The 6,426-nt window shown below is 41.6% G+C and overlaps 1 pseudogene; it reads right to left on the minus strand.

Annotated features, from left to right (window-relative positions):
* Positions 1–1,003: 1,003 nt before the first annotated feature.
* LOC118015413 lies at positions 1,004–3,707 on the minus strand (annotated as a pseudogene).
* Positions 3,708–6,426: the final 2,719 nt, after the last annotated feature.

Consider the following 6,426-nt stretch of genomic DNA (forward strand, 5'->3'; position numbering starts at 1 on the left):
TGCTGAGCAGGGAGCCTGATGTGGGACTCGATCCCGGGACTCCAGGATCATGACCTGAGCCGAAGGCAGTCGCTTAACCAACTGAGCCACCCAGGCGCCCTAGGCTATTTTTTAAATTGTGTTTTGCTGGACCTTAACCCAGATCAACTGAATCAGAATTTCCAAAGTTGGTGACAGGCAGGAGTATTTCTTAAAAGTTCTCCAGTGATCTTGATGGGCATCTGGGTTAAGAACCACTGATCTTGATGGGCATCTGGGTTAAGAATCTTGCTGCCCAGACATCTCTTCTCTGCCAGAACCACCTCCTTCTTCCGCTTTAGGAGCTCGTTGGCATGACGCTTCTGGTCTACTCTGTTGAGCTCTTTTCTTCCCTTCTTGCTTAGGATTTTCAGTGCTAGACAGCCTTTGCCATCCTGCTGTGATGCTGCCTGCCTTTATGAACTTTGTTCTGCTGCTTGAATGGGCCAGAACAGTGGGTTAAGTTCCTCCTTTTTTCTGACTTTATCTACCTCATTCTTTCTTACCCATTTCACTGCAGCCATTATGGCTTTCTGACTAGTTCTCTAACTATTAGTGCAGTAAGACCCCCCTCCAACAAAAATTTCCTGCCCTGAGATTAATATTTAAATGGTTCTAGTCTGATCTTCCTCTGGTTGCACTGTTCCCCCTAAGCGGTAATCTGTGGAGACAGAGAATGTGCCAACACACATATCCAAAACAGATAGGATTCAGTGTCTGCAGACACTTGGAAATTTTGTTTCCTGGTTACTTCAACTTCCTATCTTCGTCTCTTAAACAGCTTTCAAAATCCTAATGGAAAGTGGATGTTTCGGTAAGATTTAATATATATATATATATATATATTTTTTTTTTTTTAACTAAGTAACAATAGAAAAACATCCATAGTTTACTGAGGTACCTTGTTAAGGCCAAGAAAATCCTTTTGCAAAAAAGGTAGCGGATCTCTATCTAGGCTAAGGTAGATAACACAAACTTTGCCCAATCACAACCTGTAGTATCCCATCCCCAGTGTGCAAGCCAGTAGCAATGAGACAGAATCCCAAGAAGTCCATTCATCTGTGTCCACTTCAGGCACTGCTGAAGAAATCTCACTTTTCACCCAGAATACTGATTCTGGTCCATATGGATCACAAGTCCATTTGGGGAAATTCGTATCCTGAGATTTTAGCTTCCCATCAAAACTGCACTTAGTGTGGCCATGAATACCTAAAGGCTCCTTGATGTATCCCCTGTGGCCCTACTTTGTTTTCAGTTCCACTGGCTTAAACCACAACACATCCTCTCTGTTGAAGAACATGTAATGCACTACTGCCATCTTAGTAAAAATTTTGAAAGGGTGACCACTCAAAATAACTCTCTTGACGACCATTCTGTCTGGATCCACTGACAACTGATGCCTGTGGTAATGAAGCTGTGCCTCCCATTGCTGTTTTGTTTGAAAAGTAGCATAGATGCAGGAGGAAAAGTGATTGGCCGTATATTGTTACCATCAAGGCCATGTCAGCAGACAGGAAATCTCTGAAATTTATTTATCTGCTGCAGTGTGCTGAGAGAATAAAGGTGAGGCTCAGAAGAGCCTGAACCCACAGTGGGAGATCAGCCCTTCTAGCTTTCATAGGCTCTGTGTTGCCAGGGTCCCACCATATTCAGTACTGACTTCTGTTCATCAGGAGGTAATGAAAATGCAATCAATGGTGTGCTCCTTGCTTGAAGCACTCAACCCCTGAGACAGGGACTTCAGATATGAAGTGTGACAATCAGCCAAACTCAGTTCCTTCAACCTCTTTTTTTCCCCTCAGTTTCTTTAAAAATGAATTTCCTAGTATTAGTAAAGTTCTGAAACTGAAAGATCAGAGCATAATCTTGAGGAAGGCTTTTCTTAGGGTCCCATGAAGACGTGCAGAAGCTCTGGAGGCCTCTGTATTTTTGAAATCAAATACTTGCAGCCATGTCACAGGGGGGTCTCTACTTCATCTGGAAATGGCTCTTCCAGTCTTTTTTATTTGTATTTCTCCAACATTGTTTTCCTCAGCCTTTTCATCCATTTTCTCATCATACAGATCATCACATGTGAGCTCTCCTATAGTCAGTTTCACATTCCTCCCCCTGCTCCTCTTCACTACCCTCATCCTCATGTTCCATACCATCATATTGATCTTCCCCATCACTTTCACCATCCTCATCCCAAATCTATTCAGCTTGGTAATTTGATACCCCTTTGGGAGCTTTCTTTACCAACTTGGAACTTTCCTTCAAGAAATGATTTTGCCTTGTTCAGCTCCTCTTCAATGGGCCAGGTTTGGTCTTCTTCCTTCAGATCTGGGATAACTTCTGTTTACAAAGATTCTTGTCTATCAGGGTCTGCCTTCGTTGGGACCTTAAGGTCTTCCTCTTCCTCCATACCAGCTACAGCATCTGTAGCACAAATCTCCATTGCCACAGCTGGCCCTTTTGGGATTTGACCACCCTAGGATTTAAAGGGAAAGGGTCCTAGGAGCATTTATCTGTTTCATCTGGAAATCACCCTGTCCAACGATATGCAGCAAGCTATTCACATTCAGAGCCAGCTCACGAACAGAGCCTGAGATTTTCAAGGTGCCCACCAAGTTCTTCTCTTCACTAGGAACAAAGTCAGCAGCATGTGCAATCAGGTAGGCCTGTCAATCTGGAAAGGCAAGATGTCATTGCTTTTGATTAGCCAGCTGCCCGAGTAACATCTTTACCTCCTCTCGAGTGTCTACAGGAAAAGTTTGTCATCAGGAAGGCGCTTCTCTATTGCTTCACTTAGCTTCTTTCTGGCATCTATTTGTTTCTTCAGTGGGAAGTCAGAAACCTCTTAGGCAGCTAGTATATAGGTGGGAAGGCCCTGAGCAGGAAAGATAGTGATCCCCAGTGCTGTCCCCAGCCTTCTAGAGGATCAAGGAGGAAAAGGATGGTATCTGTCACTTTAGCCATGTCTAACATAGTGTGCAGATCCCTGGCCTTGTAGATGTGAAAAACCACTGATGTTTTAAGGGGTGAGGGGTACCTAACAGCATAAAGCTAGTGGTGTTTCCCCATTCAGTCAAGTGTACTGTTCCAGTGTCCTTATCCTGAAGCAGCAAAAGTCCTCTGGCAGGGAAATCCTGTTGTGCAGTGGAACCACCAGTACCCAATGAGGAGGGCCATCCTTGCTGCCCAGACATCTCTTCTCTGCCAGAACCACCTCCTTCTTCCGCTTTCAGAGCTGGTTGGCATGACGCCTCTGGTCTACTCTGTTGAGCTCTTTTCTTCCCTTCTTGCTTAGGATTTTCAGTGCTAGACAGCCTTTGCCATCCTGCTGTGATGCTGCCTGCCTTTATGAACTTTGTTCTGCTGCTTGAATGGGCCAGAACAGTGGGTTACCATGCCACCACTCTGGTGTATCCAGTCAGCCCGTGTCAGGCTGTTTTAATCAGAGATTCCAAGCCAGTAAGAAACCTTATGGGATTATGGGTACTGATGAAGTCTACATAAGTCTGTAACACATGCATCTGCTGCTGTCTCTGAAGTCTCACAGTGTCCACAGTTTGGAAGGAAAATGGATATGACATGAAGTGAGGAAAGAGTAATGGCAAATTGGAACATGCAAAAGGGAGCTGGAACCTTGAGGTAAAACTGCCAATGTTGATGATTTAGACAACCAGCAAAAATGCTGATGCACTTGACCATAAAACTTTACAAGAACCACTCCCAGGATTTGGAGAACCTGAAAGAAGATATCCGACAGGAGGTAAAGCATCTGCAACTTAGCTGCTTCCCCAGGTCCACAAGGCATATCAACACCATCTTGACATACCTGATATGTAGGAAGAGCACCTAACCTTACTTGTTAAGCATTAACACACTGCTGTTTCACTGCGCCTTCTGAATCTTCTGCAAATTTCTCTAGGTTAGGCCAACCTCATCCCAGAACTATGAAGGGACAGGAATTTGGAGGGAGACAGTTCTAACTAACCTAAATCAACATAATTTAAAGCCCCCATCATCAATTTCTTGTCACCTTGGCCAATATATACACTACTTTAAACTATACAAAACTTCCAAATAAAGGTAATGTCAAAGTGATGCTTCATCTTTAATGATGCAATTATCCCTCATAACAATAAAAAACATGCTAATCTTTTCCCAAAGAGGATACAAAACCATTTTAGTGTAAAATATATTCCTCTCCTAGCTGAACCACATTCCCCTTGATTTCTTAAAACTCAAATTTTGAGATATGAGGTCAGCTTCTATTAACACTTCTTACGTTTGACAGGAGGAGAGTGGGAGAGGGAAAGAAGTAAATATTTTATACATAACCAAATATGCTTATATTGATATAAGGAAGAAATATATATAACTATTGTAGACCTTGTTTCTGCAACTATTCATGTGGCCATAGCTAGTATTTATAATTATCTTCTTTTCCTATCCATTCATGATCCTGCCCTCAGTTACCACGTTGGCTGGTTGTGTTTTCCTGTCTGATGCGGATGATCAAACCTTCATTCCTGAAGGTTATGGGCCATTAGCAGTCCTACTGAATTTGGGTTGTTATAGTTCCAAATTAATTTTAAGTACAGGATATAGGAGTACCAAAAGGCACTCCAGGGTATCACTTACATCCCAAACAAAATCTTCCTTATACCACTGTAAAGCAGCAACCTAATTTCCTAAGAATACAGTAACCCTTAATCTAAACATCTCACCTGGTAGAGTAAGATTCTTTAATTTTTGATTCACTGTCATTAGGAACCTAAAGTGGCCAGGTGGCAAGTTCAAATTGCAATGTATTGGAACCCTTGTTCAGTCCTCTGGTGAAACTATTCTCCCATGGGAACTAATAAGTGTGTTACAGAGCCCAAAGTTCTGTGCACTTAAGGACAGAAAGTAAAAATTTCACTAGTGTATCACAAGGGAAAATAGGAATGACTCTCATTTCCAACTTTGGTAAAAGAGTTGGCTTAGCAAGTCCAAATGATGGATTTGTTGCCTACTAAATCCAAAACTCTCAATAAACATCATGCTTCTTTCTTAGTAGTAGGAGGGGCCAGATGCAGCAACTTATCTTTATGAGCTACCCCAGAATACTAACACTAGAAAGCAAGACCAAACCAGCCCATGTCATTTATTTATTTATTTATTTATTTTTATTTGTGGTTAAGATTTATTATAGTGATGCAGTCAGGATTCACAGCTAGACCATAAAAGAACAACACACAGGTGGCATCTGGATGAATCCCTGTGTGGGCTTCCTTATGCTCTTTTCTGCCTATGAGGGGTCACACAGAGTACACTCTTCTCCCATCGACAGAACTGAAACAACATATGAAATATTGTCTACTATTAATACTCATTAGAGACTCAGGGCCCAAGACTTTTACTGGGGACTAATCACATAAGCACTCTCTTTTGGGCGCATACCAAAATTCCAGACTCCCAGAAGGAAAGCAGGTATTTAGGAGCAAGTCGCCATTCTTGCACAAATCATCTAGGCCCTGTGAGCCACCCTAATCAATGAATTGTTGACTGGAACTACTTCAAAAACCAAGTTACCAGATGCCAGACAAGGACCAACCTTCTAAGCAGACTTTTTCTAAGAACAGCAGTCTCAGGTCGACTACATTAACTCTTCTCTGCACAGTACTTACCTGCTGTGCTGCAACTGACATTGATACCAGAGTATTCCCAGGCCAGACGGTCTTTTGGGACAGGATTCTTCTGCCACCTCTCTGATATTTGTGGGCAAGCACCATGTCTTTTATAACTTTAACTCCATTTCTTCTCTTTTAAGGCAGTTAAGCAATAACTCATCTAGATTTGTACATTTTAAGTGTATCCACAATAACTTAAAGAGTAACTCATGCTCATAAAAATATGATAAAACTATGAAATATTCTGAAATTCTGAAAAACAGTGATAAAATATTTCTATAATTGTTCAAAATATATTGCTCAGTGAATCCTCAGTGCATGACTCACTGAAGAAATGAATATAAATCTCCACTTTTTGTTGCAGCAGTTCACAGAATACATTTTCTTCATTCTTTCAACACATTTATAGTTTGACTACTGGATGCCTTGCACACTGTGCAGAGTTTACAGTAGCAATCAGAATAGGCCAAGTCCTCATTGTAAAGTAACTTCTTTTTTCTGGAAGGTAAGGGGGGATAGGGAAAAAAGGGCAATAAACAAGTAAAAATACTACAGAAAATTTCAGATAATATGCTGTGAAGAAAAGGAAACACTAGCAACATAAGAGAGTGATTCTATCCAAAGGAAAGCACTTTTGGATAGATAAGATTATTAGGGGTTTCTTTGAGGGTGTGATTTTTGAACTGGAAACTAAGTGACAAAAAGGCCAGAGGAAACCTGAGATGAGAGCTCCATGAAGACACTGAGG

Source organism: Mirounga leonina, unplaced genomic scaffold, assembly GCF_011800145.1.
Source record: "Mirounga leonina isolate KUSES-001 unplaced genomic scaffold, KU_Mleo_1.0 Mir_165, whole genome shotgun sequence".
In the NCBI taxonomy this organism is placed as follows: Eukaryota; Metazoa; Chordata; class Mammalia; order Carnivora; family Phocidae; genus Mirounga; species Mirounga leonina.